At 37.2% G+C, this 22,267-nt stretch overlaps 1 long non-coding RNA gene across 2 annotated transcripts in view; it reads left to right on the top strand.

Moving 5' to 3' along the window:
* The window catches only part of LOC129059274 (uncharacterized), a 109,930-nt gene extending 91,062 nt beyond the window's left edge, over positions 1 to 18,868 (top strand). For both annotated transcript variants that reach the window (XR_008525068.1, XR_008525067.1), the window contains exon 3: positions 18,699 to 18,868. This is a non-coding gene — a long non-coding RNA (uncharacterized LOC129059274). The remainder of the gene's footprint in view (positions 1 to 18,698) is intronic.
* Positions 18,869 to 22,267: the final 3,399 nt, after the last annotated feature.

Raw genomic sequence — 22,267 nt, 5'->3', positions numbered from 1 at the left:
AGGATTAAATGAAAAATTCAATATAAGCAAATTATTTTTAATATTTAGTTGAATATATTTTCATTACCCTTACTGTCATTTTTCTTCTTTAGCCACATTTTTCCTTTACCTATGCCTACAAACATACACACGCACACACGTGTGCACACACACACACGTGTATTTCTCCCCAAGATCCTTTTCTTTTACTTCTTTTCTCTTGTGTTTATACATTATCTTGTTCTTAGATGTCGTCAACTCTAATGCCTTTAACTTGCAAATGTACAAATGAGCCCCAAATTTCTCCAAATTTCCATCTTTTACACTGAAAATGCTCCAAACCTTATGTTTTACTTTTTAGCTTTTCAAATTTTTCTCCATAAGAACTGTACATTTACCTATCCCATTTTACATAGAATCATTGAAGCACAACCTTTATTTTCATCTCCCTTTGTAGATAATTTTTCTTCATCTTCTAAAATTATTTTATTATCACAAAGCAGCCCCAGTTTTATTTCCCACTTCCTAGTGCTCATTATAATTTCTTTTCCTTGTCTTTGTAATTAAACAGGTATCTTTTTATTAATTTTACTTAGAACATGGTGAGCCCATGCCAAGTTTAATTTTAAATTTTTATTGTGAACAAACTATATTATTCAAAAATCTTCATAACAAATCCATACTGGTTTTTAGAACTCTCCGCTTCATTCAGGCTCAAATGTTTATATATCAAACATCTAGATGGTAATTTAAATTGCAAAAATAGTGTTAAATAAGAACCACTGATTAAATAAAAAGAAATTTAGAAAAAAAACTGGGTGAAACCATACATTTTAACCTGGAAATTTTACAAGCTCTTGCTTCAAAGAAGCAGTATAATCCCTTGATTTTTAAAAAGTTTACAGCTTTGTGAATTTTGGCAAACATATTCAGTTTTATGAAGCCTAATATAGACAAGATTTAGAAGGTTTTCATCATCCCTCCAAACTTTCCCCTATCCTTTTATAGTCAACTCCTCCTGCCACCACTACCCCTTGGCAATTGCTAACACTGATTTGTTTTCTGTCTCTATAATATCGCTTTTTCCAGAATTTCCTATAAATGAAATCATAACAATGTATGTAGCCTTTTGGAACTGGCTTCCTTCACTTAGCAAAATATATTTGCAATTCATGCATGTTGCTTTGTGTGTCAATAGTTTACTTCTTATAGCTAATTAGTATTCCATTTCATGTATGTACCAGTTTGATTAGCCATTCATTGGTTAAAGGACATTTAAATTGTTTCCAGTTTTTGACAATTATGAGTAAAGCTGCTCTAAACATTTGCAAATGGGTTTTTGTGTGAACATAAGTTTTTATTTCTCTAAGGTAAATATCTAGAAGTGGAATTGTTCAGTTATATGGTAAGTGTGTGTGTGATTTTAAAAGAAACTATAAAAGTGTTTTCCAAAGTGGCTGTACCATTTTGCATTTCCATCAGCAACTATATGTAGTTACGAGGACTTACAACAACTGGAAATTTCTCTCTCTCTTTTTTTAGTAGTCATTCTGTTAGATGTGTGGTAGTATCTTATTGTGGATTTAATTTGAATTTTCCTAAAGATAAATAATCACTGCTGCCTTAACTCAGATGCTTAGCCTCTCTGGGATGGATTATGGATTACCTTCATATGGACTTCCCTGACACTAGGTCAAATCTCTCTTGATCTATCCTTAAAACTCTCATATGTATTCTTTAAAGCACTACTAAAACTTTGGCACATCCATATTTAAAAGCCTTTTATTGTTTCTTAGCACAATGATTCATGCATTCATTCATAATACAGTTATGCCCTGCATAGTGACTTTCAGTCAATGACAGACCACATATATGATGATGGTCCCATAAGATTATAATGGAGCTGCAAAATTCCTATCACCTGGTGACACTGTAGCTGTTGTAAGGTCCTAGTGCAACACATTACTCACATATTTATGAGGATGCTGATGTAAACAAACCTACTACACTGCCAAAGGCATAAATGTAAGCACATACAAGTATGTACAATACATAATACTTGGTAATAAACAACTATGTTACTGGTTTATGTATTTGCTATTATATAATTTTTATCATTATTCTAAAGTGCACTGCTTCCACTTATTAAAAAAAGTTAGCTGTAAAACCGCCACAGGCAGGTCCCAACCACAGGAGATGACAGATCTATGCATGTTACTGTCCTTAAAGACCTTCCAGTGGGACAACATATGGAGGTGGAAGGCAGTTATATGGAGGATTCTGACATTCTGTAAGCTTAGGCTAATGTGTGTGTTTGTGTCTTAATTTTTAGCAAAAAAGTTTAAAAAGCAAAAAAAAAAAAAAGTAGAAATGAAAGTTTAGAATAAGGATATAAAAATATATATATTTAACAGCTGTACAATGTGTGTTTTAAGCTAAGTGTTATGAGTCAATAAAGTTAGGAAATAAAAAGTTTATAAAGCAAAAAAGTTTAAGGTTAATAGTAATTTCTTATTGAAGAAACAATTTTTTAACATTTGTTCGGCTCAATTGTACAGTGTTTATAAAGTCTAAAGCAGTGGATAGTAATGTCCCAGGCCTTCACAGTCTCTCCCCACTTACTCATGACTCAACCAGAGCAACTTTCAGTCCCGCAAGCTCCATTCATGGTAAAGTGTCCTATACAAATATAATCACTTTTTTTCTTTCATATTGTATTTTTACTTTATCTTTTCTATGTTCAGATATATTTCTATACACAAATACTATTTTGTTAAAATTGCCTAGAGTATTCAGTACAGTAGGATAGTGTACACGGTTGTAGCCTAGGAGTGATAAGAGGCTATATACCATATAACCTAGGTGTGTAGTAGGCTGTACCATCTAGGTTTGTAAAGGTACACTGTATGATGTTTGTACAATAAGGAAATCACGTAGGAATGCCTTTCTCAGAGAGTATCCCCATCATTAAGTGATGCATGGCTTTAGTAACAAATGTTTTTGGAGAGTTTACTGTGTACTAGTAACTGCTTTAAGTGATTAAAACATATTAATTATACAAGTCATCATAACTGTATGAGGAAGATAAAATTATTTTAACTTTTAAGATGAGCAAACTATGATGCAGAAATATCAGGAAGATTTTCAAAAGATAGATTTTAAAGATCAAGCTTCGAATTTTGGAAGCTTCATTTTCAAAGCTCATGCATTTAACCCCACCACATTGTTCATTTAGCAAATATCCACTGGGTACTAAGTGCTAGGAATTACGCTACATGTTAGGTTTTTTTAAAAAAGTAAAGAGACAAAGTATTACCACAGTACAATTTTAAGGTAAAAAGGACAGTAGGAAAGGAAATGAAAAGAAAGAAGAAAATGTTAGAAATATTACAAATAAGACTAAGAAAGAGCAGACAAATTTGAAGAAAAGGAGGTATAAATCTTAAAAATTAATTCAAATCTTGAAAGGCTTCTGACCAGTATAAAGGTGGCATCATAAACTCAGATGAGGAGGTAAGAAATTATCAAGTCATATACTGATAAAAGTTAGGCCATTATGGTTGTCTATTTCTTCTTGAGTGAACTCCTGTTGTTTGTGTCTTTTGAAGTATTTGTCCATTTCATCTAAGTTTTCTAATTTATTGGCATAACGTTGTTCATTGTTTGCTTATTTTACAATTATCAATAGAATCTGTAGTGATATTACCTCTTTCATTTTCAGGTCGAGGATCACTTCACTGAGCTTTGTTGATTAATGTCCAGTGTCTAAAAAACATAACTTTCCACATATTGTGTTTATTATTTAGCTTTTTTAGGCAGGAGTTAAAGCAGGAGGTAAAGAATACAATTCCTTTTAATTCATCTTGGAAGGAAGGAAAGGGGTCTAATGTAAATTGAATTAGAAAAATTTCAAGAAATTAGTATCCAAATAATTTGATACTCAGTTGAAGAGGAGGAAATAAAATTTGAGTAAAAATTCTAGATTAATATATAAACATTTCATATGTCAATTGATGAATTCTGAAATAAAAAAGGACTAAGCTTTAGAGAATTCCTTTATTTAATAAGTAGAAAAGGAACAAAAGCCAGTAAGATGGAATTCACTGGTTCCTGTAGAATGTTGCATATTTTAAAACACAACATTCTCATCGAATTTAATTGGCCAAAGAAGCACTAGTAACAAGGAAAAGGACTTGAAAAATTATACAGGTATAACCAATGGTAGAAATGCATAAATTATTTTCCTTAAGTTTTTAAACCATTTTGATCCCAAAAGATAAGGACTTTGAAAGGAGATAGAGGCCAGGCACGGTGGTTCATGCCTGTAATCCCAGCACTTTGCGAGTCTGAGGCAGGTGCAACACCTGAGGTCAGGAGTTGGAGTCAGCCTGGCTAACACGGTGAAACCGTGTCTCTACTAAAAATACAAAAAAAAAAAAAAAAAAATAGCCAGACATGATTGCGGGTACCTGTAATTCCAGCTACTTGGGAGGCTGAGACAGGAGAATTACCTCAACCTGGGAGGCAGAGATTGCAGTGAGCCGAGATTGCACCACTGCACTCCAGCCTGGGCAACAAGAGTGAAACCCTTTCAAAAAAAGAAGAAAGGAAGGAAGGAAGGAAGGAAAGAAGGAAGGAAGAAAGGAAAGAAGGAAGGAAGGGAGGGAGGGGGGAGGGAGGGGAAAGAAAAAAAGAAAGAAAGAAAGAAAGGAAGAAGAAAGAAAGAAAGGAAAGAAAGAGAGAGAAAGGGAGAAAGAAAGAGGGAAAAAGAGAGAAAGAAAGAAAAGAAAGAAGAAAAAAGGAAAGAAAGAAAGAAGAAAGAAAGGGAAAGAAAGAGAGAGATGGACATTAGAATTGTTTAAGTCAACGATTTTTGAGAAGGAAAAAGAAGGCACCACTCTCACCTTAACTCTCAAAGAGTTATGCAAGAATCTCTTTGGGATGAGAAGGATTTTATTTGAAAACATAAAGTAGGATCTACCTAGCCTGCTTGCTTTACAAATGAAAAACAAACAAAACTAAAGTTGAAATAAAATCATGTGTTTCATCCCACACATCAAGTTACTTGGCAACTGAAATAGTTGGAGCATAAAGAATTGTATTAAAGCAGAAAGTATTTCCTGGTTGCTAAGGCTTCATTTTGATTGACTGGGTTGAACCATGCCAACCTGCCAATTCATTATTCCTTCCAGTTTCTGCATGATTTGAAATGTGATTTTGTAGCTCCTCACTTCAAGAGTTAGAGATTTTCTACATACTCCTTTGAATCTAGGCTTGCTGTGTGAATTTCACTGGCTAATAGAATTTGTCTGAAGTAATGGTAAATGTGGTTCTGAGCCTATCTTTTAAGAAGCATTACATTCCTCTTAACACTCTTTATCTTTCTCTTTGCACCCTCTTCCAAAATGAGAATAAATTCAGACTAATCTTCTAGAAGATGGGAGAACATATGCAACAGAAATGAGGTCATCCTAAATGACCCAGCTGAGGTCATCCTAAATCAGCTTGTCCAAACCTGACCTGTCGGCTGACCCGAGAGTCAACAGCAAGCCTATCCAAGACCAACTAAAACTGGTTCTTATCAGCAGACTTGCCCATAAATACCTACAAAGTTATAAGTAAATACCTCTTTAAGCCATGCAGTTTTGAGTGGTTCATTACGTAGCTATTGCAAACTGATTCATTCATCGTTATGTGCTATAATACACAAAAAGTTAATTATAGCTTTCTTCATTTCTCTTAATAAAGACTTTCATATTATTTTCCTCCTCAGCATAATAATACATTGAGTTTATTGTTGAAGACTAAAGACTTTTCTGAATTAAGCGTGCAATTGGCAGTTTCACATGTAATCACACACACACATGTTGCACATCCTGATCCATGCCCATCGCCTTGTACCTCCACCATCATTGTGTACTTCTGAAGCAGATTGAAGAGATCAGATTAAACTTACTTCTCCCCCATAATTGAGATATGAACTTTAAAGGGTGGTATGATTTGGCTGTGTCTCCACCAAAAATCTCATCTTGAATTGTAATTCCCATGTCAAGGGCAGGACCAGGTAGAGGTGAACGGATCATGGAGACAGTTTCCCCTACGTTGTTCTCATGGTAGTGAGTGAGTCTCGGGAGATCTGGTGGTTTTATAAGCATCTGGCACTTCCCTGGCTTGCACTCCATTCTACAGCCCTGTGAAGAAGGTGTCTCCTTCTCCTTTGCTTTCCACCATGATTGTAAGTTCCCTGAAGCCTTCCAAGCTATGCAGAACTGTGAGTCAATTAAACCTCATTCCCAGTCTCTTTACCCAATCTCAGGCAGTTCTTTACAGCAACATAAGAATGGACTAATACAGTAAATTGGTTCCAAGGTAGTGGGGAGCTGCTATAGGGATACCCAAAAATGTGGAAATGACTTTGGAACTGGGTAATGGGCAGAGGTTGGAACAGTTTGGAGGACTCAGAAAAAGACAGGAAAATGTGGGAAAGTTTGGAACTTCCTAGACAATTGTTGAATGGCTTTGATCAAAATGCTGATAGTGATACAAATAATGAAGTCCAGGCTGAGGTGGTCTCAGATGGAGATGAGGAACTTCTTGGGAATTGGAGCAAAGGTGACTCTTGCTATGCTTTAGCAAAGAGACTGAGGGCATTTTGCCCCTGCCCTAGAAATCTGTGAAACTTTGAATTTGAGAGAGATGATTTAGGTATCAGCAGAAGAAATTTCTAAGTGGTAAAGCATTCAAGAGGAAGCAGAGCATAAAAGTTTAGAAAATGTGCAGCCTGACAATGCAATAGAAAAGAAAAACCCATTTTCTGGGGAGAAATTGAAGCCCACTGCAGAAATTTGCACAAGTAACAAGAAGCCAAATGTTAATCACGAAGACAATGGGGAAAATATCTCCAGGGCATGTCAGAAATGTTCCTGGCAGATCTTCCCATAACAAGTCCAGGGGCCTAGGAGGGCAAGTGATTTCCTGTGCTGGGTCCAGGGCCCCCCTGCTGAATGCAGCCTCAGGATTTGGGACTTGTCCCTTGGTTCTCTGTGTCCAGCTGCTCCAGCCATGGCTAAAAGGGGCCAAGGTACAGCTCAGGCTATTGCTTCAGACGATGCAAGCCTCAAGCCTTGGCAGCTTCCATGTGGTGTTGATCCTGTAGGTGCACAGAAGACAAGAATTGAGGTTTGGGAACCTCCATCTAGATTTCAGAGGACGTATGTTAACACGTTGATTTCCAGGCAAGTTTGCTGCAGGAGCGAAGCCTCATGAAGAACCTCTGCTAGGGCAGTGTGGAAGGGAGTTTGGAGCCCTCACACAGAGTCCTCTAAACAGGGCACTGTTTAGAGGAGCTGTAAGAAGAGGGCCACCGTCCTCCAGACCCAAGAATGGTAAATCCACTGACAGGTTGCACCATGCACCTGGAAAAGCTGCAGACACTCAATGCCAGCCCATGGAAAGAGCCAGGAGGGGGCTATGCCCTGCATAGCCACAGGGGTGGAACTGCCCAAGGCCATCAGAACCCACCTCTTACATCACCGTAACCTGGATGTGAGACACGGAGTCAAAGGATATCATTTTGGAGCTCTGAGATTTGATTGCCCCATTGGAATTTGGACTTGCATAGGGCCTGTAGACCCTTTGTTTTGGCCAATTTCTCCCATTTGGGACAGGTGTATTTACTCAATACCTGTACCCGCATTGTATGTAGGAAGTAATCTAACTTGTTTTTGATTATATAGGCTGGTAGGCAGAAGGGACTTGCCTTGTCTCAGATGATACTTTAGACTTGAACTTTTAGGTTAAGGCTGGAATGAGTTAAGACTTTGGAGGACTGTTGGGAAGGCATGATTGGTTTTGAAATGTGAAGACGTGAGATTTGGAAGGAGCCAGGGGCAGAATGACATGGTTTAGCTGTTCCCCTACCCAAAATCTCATCTTGAATTTTAATTCCTATGTGTCAAGTTTTGGACCAGGGGGAGGTATTTGGATCATGGGAGTGGTTTTTCCCATGCTGTTCTCATGATAGTGAGTGAGTCTCAGGAGATCTGATGGTTTTATTAGTGTCTGGCATTTCCCCTGTTTGCAGTCACTCCATCCTGCTGCTCTGTGAAGAAGGTGCCTGCTTCTCCTTTGCCTTCCATCATGATTGTAAGTTTCCTAAGGCCTTCTCAGCAATGCAGAGCTGTGAGTCAATTAAACCTCTTTCCTTTATAAATTACCCAGTCTTGGGCAGTACTTTATAGCAGCATGAGAACAGACTAATGCAAAGGGTAACCCAACTTTTCTTGAAAGTCAGCTAGGACTTTTTGGCAGAAAAATTTTATCTGCTAAATTGTAGCCCATTGTGGATGCAACTGCCACAGTAAACTGTCTTAAATTTGGCAACGTCAGTGCTATCCCAAGAGCTCTGACAGTCTCCACTCTATTTAATTTCACTACATGCAGGCTTCTTGTGTGTACATGATAAGACTTTTGTTTCAGCTCTGCATTATAGAATTGTTTCCTTGGAGACATTTGAAGTAACAATTAAGATTTACTTTCAAGTTTAATCGTTTGTAGAATTACCAATAAAATACTCAGCTGACAAGAAGATAAACAGATACCTTCTTAGCACTGCTAAATTCACACATGAGCAGGCAATGACAGCTATATCATAATCTAACCCTTCACCTAACAGATGGCACGTTTCTTTGCATGAAGCATAAGAAGCTTTCCCATTTTAGAGAAGATAAAATGTGATACAAGTCGTATGACAAAATTGAAGAAAATCAGTAACTACCATTTACTGAGGGCATTCTGTATGCACGATCTTTTTAGTTTCAGGAAGTTTTGCATGGCTTTGTATGTAATATGTCATTTCATCTTTATTTAATGCCCTATGAAGAATGTCTAATTATCCCCTTTTCATATGATGACACTGCAATTAATAACCAGGAAACCAAGTCTGTGCTCCTACAGCTCGGCAGTGACATATGAGGCGATTTTGCGTGACCACAAAAGACCTACACTGTTTGAGTTTCAAATGGGTTTAGGCAGTGCATCTCTATGATCATGCAATTTCATTTGTATAAGTTTATCACTTTTTTCCACATTGCATTATAATTACCTGTTTGTTAATACCTCTTGATTCTGAGCTGTTTGAAAGCAAAAAACTCTGTTTATTTAACTCTGTTGACTGATGAAGCAGAACAGAGGATTCCAGCTGAGAGTGTATTCAACCTTTTGGTCTAACTCTACAGAGGCTCTGCACTAGGACATATCATATTTTAAAAAGGAAGATGTAATGGTTGGGAATGAAAACTAGAGAACATTTTACAGGTCCATGTATGAATGAGTAGACTGACCTGTCCCTTCTAATAAAACAGCAACAGCAGAGTGCTCTCTCCTAAGCTAAAAAATGCAAGTATTCTTACCTAAACAAAGTGAATAAATGATCAAAGAGGAGCTAGGTAGCTAATGGAGGTGACAAATCCCTAGAGTAAAGGCCTCTGTGTTCTGACATTTAGAGGTCACTAATATAGTGACAGCTTCAAGGTGAGCATTGTACCCTCCCACTCTAAAATTAATCCTATAAATTAACAAACCCACCAATGTACACAGAGCCATGTAAACTTTTATTTGGCATGGGGGTATCATTAGTAAATATGAGGGGATGTACACAGAACACCAAAAATTTGAGAAAAACCTGTAGCATAAACAAAAAGGGTTTAAATAAATAAAAACATAACCCTAAGAGAAAAGAGAAGCGATTTGAAGAATAGTATAGAAATTAAACAAAACAAAATGTTTAAGTGGAATTTCATATAAAGTTGAAAAGATATTATATCTAAAAATCCAGAATAAAATGTCAATAAAAAAGAGCTAATAAAAAACAAGAAAGAGCTTTTGAAAATTAAAATTGTTCTCCCAAATATAACACTAAATAGAAGGGTTACAAAGACAATTGCAGAGAATTCCTAAAGAAAAGCAAAAAGAAAACAGAATTCAAAGCTCAAACAAAAAGAATACAGATACTCAATATGGATGGCCAAAATCTGACCAATAGGAGTTTATTAAGACTCAATATGGAAAATGAAAAAAAAAACATACTTTCAAATAACCCAAGAAAATGTATCAAGCTAAAGAGAGATATCTAAAAACTGAAATGGTCTACCAAATACTAACAAGATTAGTGAGCACTACCTTAGTAAACCTATTATCATGAAATAGTAGAACAACAAATTACTAACAACAATCACAAAGAGCAAAAATTGAGTTTTTGCAGTACCATGCCATTTTACAAACATCCTCCCACTTTTTGCTCATCTCCATATCTCTTTCCCTGACTTCATTGTCTTGGATCTTTCAACATTGCTTCTTTCAGCCCAACTGCTAAAACATTTGCCCCTGCGTATTATTCCAGTATATATTTACCTTAGGCCACTTTTCTCTTTCACAGAAAGATGATAAGTTGCACTTTCTGAAGCTATGCGCTTGGGAAGAATTTTCCCTTTCTGATAAGAGCCACCTTTGAGTGGAGCTGTGGTACATGAGTGTTTATATTTGGCTCTCCCCCATGCCGAGTTGAACCATCTGAGAACAAACCTCATGCCATTTCCTCTTTGTTAGCATGTCTTGGCACTCTCCCATAAGGTTATCAATATGAGCAAAGAGAGTGGCATTGTTTCAATTGTGGCAGATGATAGGGTTTCTAGGCCATCTCTTGATGCAAGCTTACTTATACCATGTGAATCTACTGAAGCTTGATTCCAGATGTACCACCTGTACTTTGTAATAGATTGCTGTTGGACTTACCTATTATTATGACTTGGTAGGTCTGATATTATTCAGCTCATGATGGAGGACTCTGATTGCATGGTCATTTGAAGTCTCCATGTTTGGGAACTTTCTGTCAGGACCCATAGCATGCCTACAGTTGCTTTTTGAGTGATGTGTAGTTCTCTGCTGTAGATAGTACAGCTTTGCTCCAGAACTTTAGGGTTCCTTGGAATGACACTGATATTGGCACTTGCCAGAGTGGTAACCCCGAATCCTACTCTATCAAGATATTCTCATAGCATTGGATCTGCTGTTCCTATGGCTCAGGTGTCAGGGCTGCTTGTACTGAAGTTTGAACCTGTAGAAAAACCTTTTCTAGCTCTGGCCTATTCAAATCTAGCAGCCTTCCTTGTTGCCCAATAAATTAAGTGTAACAGTATTCACTAGTACACACTATGCTACTTTCACATTCAAAATAAAAACCTATTCAAGTCCTCTGAGAAAATGATGCCAAAATGAGGTTAGATCTATTAGGAGAAATGCCTATAAAAGATAAAAGGAAGGAGTAAAAAAAGATGGTGAGACCTTCAGATTGTTGTGAGAGATCTAACATTTGTGAAAGAGAGGGGGAAAGAAAATGGATTGGGTAGTATATTACTCTTCTGTTATTGCTGCAACAAGCTACCACAAACTTAGTGGCTTAACACAATGCAGCTTTGTGATGTCACAGTTTCATAGCTCAGAAGTCCAATGCAAGACTCATTTAAAATCAGGCTAAAATCAATCCATAGATTGATTCCTTTCTGGAAGTTCTAGAGGAAAATCAGTTTTCTTGCTTACTTGGGTTATTTACAAAATTTAGATATTTCAGTTCTAGTAGCTGTCTTTTTCTTTTTTCCTAATAGTAAACTGAGGGACATTTCCCATTTTAAGCGGCCACCCCTATTCCTTGTCTCATGGATCTCTTCCACCATTTTCAAAGCCAGAAGTGTCATGCTAAATTCTTCTCACACTTTGTATCGCTTCTGATTTTTCTTCTGTTATACCTTCTGCACTTTATCTGGGAAAGGTTCTGAGTTTTCAGTACTCTTGTGATTAAGTTTGGTCCACCCATACAATCCAGGGTCATTTCTCGATTTTAATCACATCTTCAAATCTCCTTTTCCAGGTAAGAACATATTCATAGGTACTGGGGGGTGGGATCAGATATCTTTAACAGGGTCATTATCCAGACAACAATACTGTTCCAAAATGTTTGGGCTAGGATTATAGATAGGTATCAAGCTAGAGTTGTTAAGGGATCTTGCATCTTGTGGGAATTGGACTGTGTCAGTACCCATGCTGTTCTCAGTCACTAGCTGGAGTAGTATGCAGGAAGTGTGGACTCTCTGCAAATATGGTAGAAGACTCAAAGGAGGAATAGCTGGTGCCGTTAGTTAATTATGGTCCCTGAAGCAAACCTGAAAGGAACATTTTTTATGGCTGCCAAAAAGACCTGTTAAATATTGCAATGCTTTCTTACCAGTTAGTTGGTTATGTTTTCAATTACCTACTATAATCTACCTTGATTCATGTGGGTTTTGCAGATTCCTGAGTAGCGAATTTAACTGAAATATAATTAATAGATTTTCAGGGAGATGGGCTACCCAAAATCCCTTTCAGGGAAGATTTTCGTGCAGTATGTTTAGTGGATAACCTCCAACTTCAAGCTTCTGCAGGGTCTGCCTTAGTTTCAGAGAACTGCTTTGTTGAGGTTATGCCCATCCAATAATTGGTCAAGGTAGAATATAAAGTAATGATGATTTAATCCAATAGGAGAAAATTTCACAAACATACTAATTCCAGAATTCCCAGCTGGCTTGGCCAAAGTTTCATGAGTCTTTACTGAATTTAGAGTTCCTCTTCTGTCCAGATACACTTTATCCTCTTTCTTTTCATAGGTACTGATATCTCATAAACATATTACATCAAAATTTATTTTAGCCAGGTTCTAGAAAACCCAACCTACCTCAGATAAAAACTATCAACTCTTCATTCTCTGTCTTTAAACGTGGCACTAATCACTGTTACCCCTTATCTAAGGAAAGGTATTATTTTTAAATTTACTATACTGGCTGGTGGAGATGGGAAGCCTTCCCTACTACAATACTTTTACTATACAAATGAAGAACAAATATGAGAGTTCTTTCAACTATTAAGTACAGTAGGTCCTGAAATAACATTGTTTCATCCAATGTCAATGCATTATAATGTTGATAAGAAAAAAATAATTGATTCCAAGTCAGGGACATTGTCTGTGTGGAGATGCATGTTCTCCTCATGTCTGCATGGGTTTTCTACATGTATTCTGGTTTCCTCCCACATCCCAAAGATGTACATGTTAGATGAATTCGTGTGTCTATATGGTTCCAGTCTGGGTAGGTAGAGGTGTAGGTGTGAATGTGCCTTGTGATGGGATGGGTCTGTCCAGGGCTGGTTCCTGTCTTGTTCCCTGAGCTGCTAGGGTAGGCTCTGGCCACCTACCTCCCTGAACTGGAATAATTAGGTGAATGATTCTTTCACTTGTTCTTGGTAATCTTTCTCAAATGTATGTATAAGTCACATTTACTTCAACATTTAATATTAGAAGTGTTTTGGTCTTTATTCAGCCATTTGGTGAATTTTTTGTGACCAGAAATATGCCATAGGAACTCAGCTCTTATTTATATCAATTAACCTATGGTAAAATTGGTTTGTTTATACATTGTCATTGGGCTTAAAGTTGTGGTTTCCAAGAAGCTATTGATGATGTCAAGTGAAAGCTTATCGTATATTCATTTCAACTGTATATTTGCGATCTGGCAAAATGTCCAATGGATACAGCGGTGCACTGGAGCTGGCTTCTACTGGTTCACAGGAGCTAATCACACATCTCCCAGCTCTATGCCCAGTGTTATCATGTTGGTAGCTCGAATTAGCTATAGTGGGAGTATTTACACCACAGATATGAAAATTGCCACATATTAGGATTTTGTGTTCTCAGAGAACTAACTGACAAACATGTACCAGCACACTATTTACCAGATGTATCTGTTGGCCAAGTAGACCCCACTGTGAGGTGGACCTGAGCACAGGCTTCATTTTTTACCTGACCTGTATGTGCTACTACTAGAAGGAGGCATGATGGCACTCCTTCCTCCAATACCAGCATCAAATTTGATCTTTCACTAAACAACCCTTAAAGGACCTGGAGACTGTCCTTTCCTACTGTGTACTTACTCTCGGAAGAAGGACTTGGGGGAATCATCATGGTTTATATTTGCTGTAGTATTGCAGGATCTTTCTTCATGGAGATCCAACTTCTCGTAGGTTCTGGGTCTAAAACTTAGCTTAGGTTTGATAGCTGGACAAGAGCTTGTGACATATTTAGAATTACAAATTTCATTATCTGTTTACCCCTTTTAAATACTTTTTGATTATATTATATGGTCATTGATTATATTTATTTCTTAGCTATTTATCAATGTTCTGTGAGCAATCTAAATAAATTCTGGGTGTCATACACTCCTGAGTGTCCTTCAAACTTTGCTACTCATTACATTAACTATACCCACCTTGGTTCAGACAGTTAAATGCTACAACCTGACCTCTGATATTCCACAATGCATTACCATCATTACTACCAGATATCTGGGTTATGCATCTCCTAACAGGAATCTCAGTAGACAGACCACAGGCACTAATAAGCTTAACAGATGCTTGTCCCATCCTCATTAGTGCAGTTCTCATTGTCTTGGTAAACACATTTTTCTCCAGGCTCTCCAAAAGAACATAGTCAGTTGGTGAGTTTTCTAATTTTCTATTGGACATCTTTTATAGCATGCTCACTTTTCTGAGTCTTTTGTTCTCTTCCTACCTAGTCTGCCATAGCAGATCTAAGATTTCTGTTCCTTTTATTGTTGACCATCACTTTTTTCAAATTTCCAAAATCAGTCTCAGGAGTGTATTAAACCTGTCAGTTAGGGCCCTTGAAAATGTGTAAAATCATATGCCATTGGAGAGTACTTCCATATCACCAACTTCTCCTTTATCCAGCTTTATCTGGTAGTAGCCTTTGATCTATTACCCTCAGGAGACATTCCCAGCCATACTATAACTCATTCCTGCAATTACATGTTAGCTGGGTCCTGCAAGTTCTTTGATATATGGAATTTTTCTTCTATTACCAAGCTCAGCATTTCCCCAGTTGGGTTATGCTGAGGTTTTACCATAATAATGGGTCTGAAGGATAAGAAGACAAAATATGAATGGGGTAAAGTTGGGGTAGACCACAAAATGACAAGCCCTGTGTTATAAGACACCTGTTTCATTTGAAGACTCTACATAGTCTTTAATAAAAGGAGCCTCTTTTTTAAAAATAAGATTATTCTACAGGTCCAGAAGGTTCGGATGAATCTGGGAATTTAAATTCTCAGGTGCAACTACTCATATAATTCTATCTCAAATTTCAGGGTTTAAAATTTTTTTTTTGTCTAGTAGGACCTTGATATTTTGTAGGAGACTTGCCTAAGATGAACTTCTTTCACTTTTACTACTAAGTCCAGAATATACCTTTAACTATTCTAACTTTCTGTTGTAGGAATCAAATGTCTTTTTACATGCTGCCAAGTAGGCCCTCACCCTTATGTGAAAATTTTGTAGATTAATAGATTTGAGGCTATCGTGTTTCTTCCACATGAATGAATAACGGTTAGCATCACCCATTCAATTACTCAGCCATATAATTGTTATTTGGCCGCTACGCCTTTAACACATGAGATAGTGGACCCTTATGATATGTAATACAAGAGAGATTTTGATGTGGGATTTTTACTTTCAGGTGCAGCATTTGTGTAGTTTTGTTATGGTTGTCTTGACCTCTTAAGAATATTGGGTAATGTTCCATTTTCCCCTATTTCGTTAAATTGTTTGAGATTTGTGTTATACCTTCTTAAAATGTTTGATAAAATTCATCAGTGAGACCATCCTTGCCTGGAGTTTTCCTGATGGAAGGTCATTAATGACAAATTTAATTTTTTAATAGAAATAATACTATTCAAATGTTCTGTTTTATCTTTTAGTTGGTTTTAGTAAATTGCTATTGTAATGGAATATTTTATTTCATCTTACCTGGTAATGATAAAGTTGTTTATAACATAACCTTATTAACTTCTTAAATATCTGTAGGATCTAAAATCATAGGTTTTTCATTACTGACATTGGCAGTGTGTGTTTTCTTTTTTCTTTACTTTTCTTTGTCCTTCCCTCCATCTTTCCCTTTCCCTTTCCCTTCCCTTCCCTTCCTTCCTTCTTTCCTTCCTCTCTGTGATGGTTAATGCTGAGTGTCAACTTGATTGGACTGAGGGATACAGAGTTTTAATCCTCAGTGTGTCTGTGAGGGTGTTGCCCAAAAGAGATTAACATTTGAGTCAGTGGGCTGGGGAAGGCAGATCAACCCTTAATCTGGTGGGCAGAATCTAATCAGCTTTCAGCAAATATAAAGCAGGCAGAAAAATGTGAAAAGGCAAGAGGGGCCTAGCCTCCCAGCCTACATCTCTCTCCCTTGCTGGATGCTTCTTGCGCTTAAAAGTCTGACTCCAAGTCCTTCGGTTTTGGAACTCAGACTGGCTCTCCTTCCACCTCAGATTGCAGACAGCCTATTGTGGGACCTTGCGATCATGTGAGTTAATACTTAATAAACTTATTAACTTAATTAAACTTATTAACTAAGTTAAACTAATTAAACTTAATAAACATATATATATATGTATTTATCAATTAATGTTCTTAATCTTTGTTAGATTTGGTAAGTTTTCCCTGTATTTTGTTTACTTTCTTTTATATTGATTTCAACTCTTATATTTGTTGTTTCCTACTAACTCTTGGCTTACTATGTTTCTTTCTTTCTGAGATCCTAAAATAAAATCTTAGGTCATTAACTTTAGACTTTTTATTTTTTTCCCCCAAATATAAGCATTAAAAGCAACACAGTTTCCTCTAGTTACAATTTTGGCTGCACCTTACATATTTTAATATGTTGAGGTTTTTCTTTCATTTTGTTCAAAATATAGTTTTCTTTCAGTTTATTATTTTTGCCATGGATTATATATAAGTTTGTTTCATATTTGGCATGGCCATTGGGGTTTGCTGCATATAAGTATTTCCTTGTCTTCTCTCCTGAACCAGATTCTTCATGAATGAAGCCCATGAGTGAATTATTGTTTGAAAACTTCTCCTAGTTTCATTTATGTAGCCAAATGGGCACTGGTCCATGGGCCAGCCTTAAGAGTCACTGCTTTTCTCTCATGACTCATGAGGAGCTTGTTGATTTAGCTCCTGTTTGTCTCTACCACTAACCAGCAACGGATATTACCTTCCATATGTCTCTCATTCAGCCTTTCAGGAAAACAATCAGATCACTTCTATCAAACACAGACTTTAATAAATAAGTAGTCATACATAAATTTATATTTCTATATGTACATATGTATGTGTTTGTATATGTGTATATGTAAATATATATGTTCACATACAATTGCACCCATACACCCATACGAATGCAATTATACACGAGCAAATATATATATTTTTTCCAATTTATCCTTTGGGTCCAGTTCTTGATCTTCCTTTTTCAGTGTTTCTACAATTTTTCTGTCCTTTTTGAATTCACATGTCCCCATCAACATTTGTGATTCGTTAAGCACAATGGTTCTCTTTCACTCTTTGAAAAAAGAAGAGTTATGCTGGGTAAATATCATAAAAAGAGCTAAATATCATAAAAAGAGCTAAATTTACTGCTTGGTCTGGTGGTTTCAGTTTCAATTTTATTGAAAATATAACAGCATAGCAGAAAGATTCAAATAGCTCCAAGTGGTGTTTGAAAATTCATTCCAGCTATGTGCTGACTGACCTGCAGGATAAACAGACCGCCAAAGTCCAACAACTTTGGCATTTTCTGAGTGTCAAGATTTATTTCATTGATCTTTTGATCCAGGGCTGAGACCTCAGAAACATAATTATCTCCCTCTCCTTCTCCTCCTTCTGCAGCATAATGTAGATGCCTCTCGTGGAGACTCTTTGAATCTACTTCATGAGACCCATGACACAGTCTGCTATGTTGTTGCAGAGCTTCTTGCAAGGAATCATAGTGATGTACTTGCTCATGTGTAATTTCTGTAGTACTTCTCTATGAAGACCCAGTTACCTTTATGGCTTTGGGCCAACACTGTTGGTGCAAATGCTATTGGTGGGTACCTTGTAAAAGACCTCAGCCTACTTTTGTTAATTCATTTCCTATTACCTAATTTTTTGTAGCAGATACATTTTCCTATAATGTATGCCAGCAGGTGAAAAATGTCTGCATCAGACAGAAAACAGAGATTGAGCTTGTCCACTAAAATCACATATGTGGAAGTGATAGATCTAATTGATGCTGTTGCAACGTTTAGAGCAGCAAGACTACCTGCACATTAGAAAAAAAACGTTATTGAGAAGGGGAGTTTAGTGGGGCTCACTGGTGAAAACTGAAGTTAGTGTCAGCATTATGTTCATTGTTCTCAGCATGGAAGCCTTTGATTCTGATTAGAAGATTTATCCCTTGGCATAAGAAGATAATTTTAACTCAGCAATGTGTCATAAAGGGTGGAAAATTCTTCAACAATATTAAAATAATACTGTACTACTTTTTACTACTGAACTAAGATCAAATCTCTGAAAATAAATTCGTGGACATTCATTTACTACTTTTGCTCATCTCTCTATAGCTTGCAGAGAAGGAATAGTCTGAATCATTATACATACATCTTGAGAATCACTGCTATAAAGAAAATCATGGTAGTCCTATTCCTTTGTAAATAAAACATGAAGGGTAATCAACTAAGCGGATTTATTTTCTTCTATCTTAGAAAGAAACAACAAAAATGAAAATCTCCTTCTTTTGTTTCTAGAGGCTGTCATATCTGTGTGAGAGCCACAGAATTGCGGCAACCACTCTAGTATCAGGAAGAGAATTAAAGAGCCATGCTCAAGATGGGAAAGAGGAAAAAGGAACAATCATTGTTCAATAACCCAATGATATTGCCAATTCACTGAATTAATAAAACCTGGAGCCACACCTACTTCTTTTTTTTCTTTTTTTTGTTATTATTATACTTTAAGTTTTAGGGTACATGTGCACAACGTGCAGGTTTGTTACATATGTATACATGTGCCATGTTGGTGTGCTGCACCCATTAACTCGTCATTTAGCATTAAGTGTATCTCCTAATGCTATCCCTCCCCCCTCCCCCCACCCCACAACAGTCCCCGGTGTGTGATGTTCCCCTTCCTGTGTCTGTGTGTTCTCATTGTTCAATTCCCACCGATGAGTGAGAACATGCAGTGTTTGGTTTTTTGTCCTTGCGATAGTTTGCTGAGAATGATGGTTTCCAGCTTCATCCATGTCCCTACAAAGGACATGAACTCATCCTTTTTTATGGCTGCATAGTATTCCATGGTGTATATGTGCCACATTTTCTTAATCCAGTCTATCATTGTTGGACATTTGGCTTGGTTCCAAGTCTTTGCTATTGTGAATAGTGCTGCAATAAACATACATGTGCATGTGTCTTTATAGCATCATGATTTATAATCCTTTCGGTATATACCCAGTAATGGCATGGCTGGGTCAAATGGTATATCTAGTTCTTGATCCCTGAGGAATAGCCACACTGACTTCCACAATGGTTGAACTAGTTTACAGTCCCACCAACAGTGTAAAAGTGTTCCTATTTCTCCACATCCTCTCCAGCACCTGTTGTTTCCTGACTTGTTAATGATTGCCTTTCTAACTGCTGTGAGATGGTATCTCATTGTGGTTTTGATTTGCATTTCTCTGATGGCCAGTGATGATGAGCATTTTCTCATGTGTTTTTTGGCTGCATGAATGTCTTCTTTTGAGAAGTGTCTGTTCATATCCTTCGCCCACTTGTTGATGGTGTTGTTTGTTTTTTTTCTTGTAAATTTGTTGGAGTTCATTGTAGATTCTGGATATTAGCCCTTTGTCAGATAAGTAGGTTGTGAAAATTTTCTCCCATTCTGTAGGTTGCCTGTTCACTCTGATGGTGGTTTCTTTTGCTGTGCAGAAGCTCTTTAGTTTAATTAGATCCCATTTGTCAATTTTGGCTTTTGTTGCCACTGCTTTTGGTGTTTTAGACATGAAGTGCTTGCCCATGCCTATGTCCTGAATGGTATTGTCTAGGTTTTCTTCTAGGGTTTTTATGGTTTTAGGTCTAATGTTTAAGTCTTTAATCTATCTTGAATTAATTTTTGTATAAGGTGTAAGGAAGGGATCCAGTTTCAGCTTTCTACATATGGCTAGCCAGTTTTCCCAGCACCATTTATTAAGTAGGGAATCCTTTCCCCATTGCTTGTTTTTTATGCGGCATTATTTCTGACGGCTCTGTTCTGTTCCATTGGTCTATATCTCTGTTTTGGTACCAGTACCATGCTGTTTTGGTTACTGTAGCCTTGTAGTATAGTTTGAAGTCAGGTAGTGTGATGCCTCCAGCTTTGTTCTTTTGGCTTAGGATTGACTTGGCGATGCGGGCTCTTTTTTGGTTCCATATGAACTTTAAAGTAGTTTTTTCCAATTCTGTGAAGAAAGTCATTGGTAGTTTGATGGGGATGACATTGAATCTATAAATTACCTTGGGCAGTATGGCCATTTTCATGATATTGATTCTTCCTACCCATGAGCATGGAATGTTCTTCCATTTGTTTGTATCCTCTTTTATTTCATTGAGCAGTGGTTTGTATTTCTCCTTGAAGAGGTCCTTCACATCCCTTGTAAGTTGGATTCCTAGATATTTTATTCTCTTTGAAGCAATTATGAATGGAAGTTCACTCATGATTTAGCTCTCTGTTTGTCTGTTATTGCTGTATAAGAACGCTTGTGATTTTTGCACATTGATATTGTATCCTGAGACTTTGCTGAAGTTGCTTATCACATTAAGTAGATTTTGGGTTGAGACAATGGGGTTTTCTAGATATACAATCATGTCATCTGAAAACAGGGAAAATTTGACTTCCTCTTTTCCTAATTGAATGCCCTTTATTTCCTACTCCTGCCTGATTTCCCTGGCCAGAACTTCCAACACTATGTTGAATAGGAGTGGTGAGAGAGGGCATCCCTGTCTTGTGCCAGTTTTCAAAGGGAGTGCTTCCAGTTTTTGTCCATTCAGTATGATATTGGCTGTGGGTTTGTCATAGATAGCTCTTATTATTTTGAGATATGTCCCATCAATACCTAATTTATTCAGAGTTTTTAGCATGAAGGTTGTTGAATTTTGTCAAAGGCCTTTTCTGCATCTATTGAGATAATCATGTGGTTTTTGTCGTTGGTTCTCTTTATATGCTGGATTACGTTTATTGATTTTCATATGTTGTACCAGCTTTTCATCCCAGGGGTCAAGCCCACTTGATCATGGTGGATAAGCTTTTTGATGTGTTGCTGGATTCGGTTTGCCAGTATTTTACTGAGGATTTTTGCATCAATGTTCATCAAGGATATTGGTCTAAAATTCTCTTTTTTTGTTGTGTCTCTGCCAGGCTTTCGTATCAGGATGATGCTGGCCTTATACAATGAGTTAGGGAGGATTCCCTCTTTTTCTGTTGATTGGAATAGTTTCAGAAGGAATGGTGCCAGCTCCTCCTTGTACCTCTGGTAGAATTCGGCTGTGAATCCATCTGGTCCTGGACTTTTTTTGGTTGGTAAGCTATTAATTATTGCCTCAATTCCAGAGCCTGTTATTGGCCCATTCAGAGATTCAACTTCTTCCTGGTTTAGTCTTGGGAGAGTGTATGTGTCGAGGAATTTATCCATTTCTTCTAGATTTTCAAGTTTATTTGCGTAGACGTGTTTATAGTGTTCTCTGATAGTAGTTTGTATTTCTGTGGGATCAGCCACACCTACTCCTAACTCATTATTTGAGACAATAAATCTCAAATTTTTGAGAGAAATTGATCTCTTTTTTTCTTTTTTTTGAGAGGGAGTTTTGCTCTTGTTGCCCAGTCTAGAGTGCAATGGGGTGGTCTTGGCCCACCGCAACCTCCGTCTCCTGGATTCAAGAGATTTTCCTGCCCCAGCCTCACAAGTAGCTCGGATTACAGGCACACACCACCATTCCAGGCTAATTTTGTATTTTTAGTAGAGATGGGGTTTCACCATGTTGGTCAGTCTGGTCTCGAACCCCCGACCTCAGGTGATCCACCCACCTCAACCTCCCAAATTGCTGGGATTACAGGTGGGAGCCACCACACCCGGCCTAAGAGATTTTTCTTAAATCTCTTGTTTAAGCTGTTTGAAACTGGTTCTTCTATTACTTGCTGCCAAAATGCCTTGTAACTGATTTGCATGGATTAATACACCTTTCCTTTTCACAAAATCTTGACATAAGCCAAGCAAATATTAATATCTCCGTTTTAAAAATGAGAATTCTGCAGTTCAGAAAAATTGAATGAACTTCATAATAAATGT

Source organism: Pongo abelii, chromosome 4 (assembly GCF_028885655.2).
Source record: "Pongo abelii isolate AG06213 chromosome 4, NHGRI_mPonAbe1-v2.0_pri, whole genome shotgun sequence".
Taxonomy (NCBI): Eukaryota; Metazoa; Chordata; class Mammalia; order Primates; family Hominidae; genus Pongo; species Pongo abelii.
This window is presented reverse-complemented; position numbering and strand designations above follow the sequence as displayed.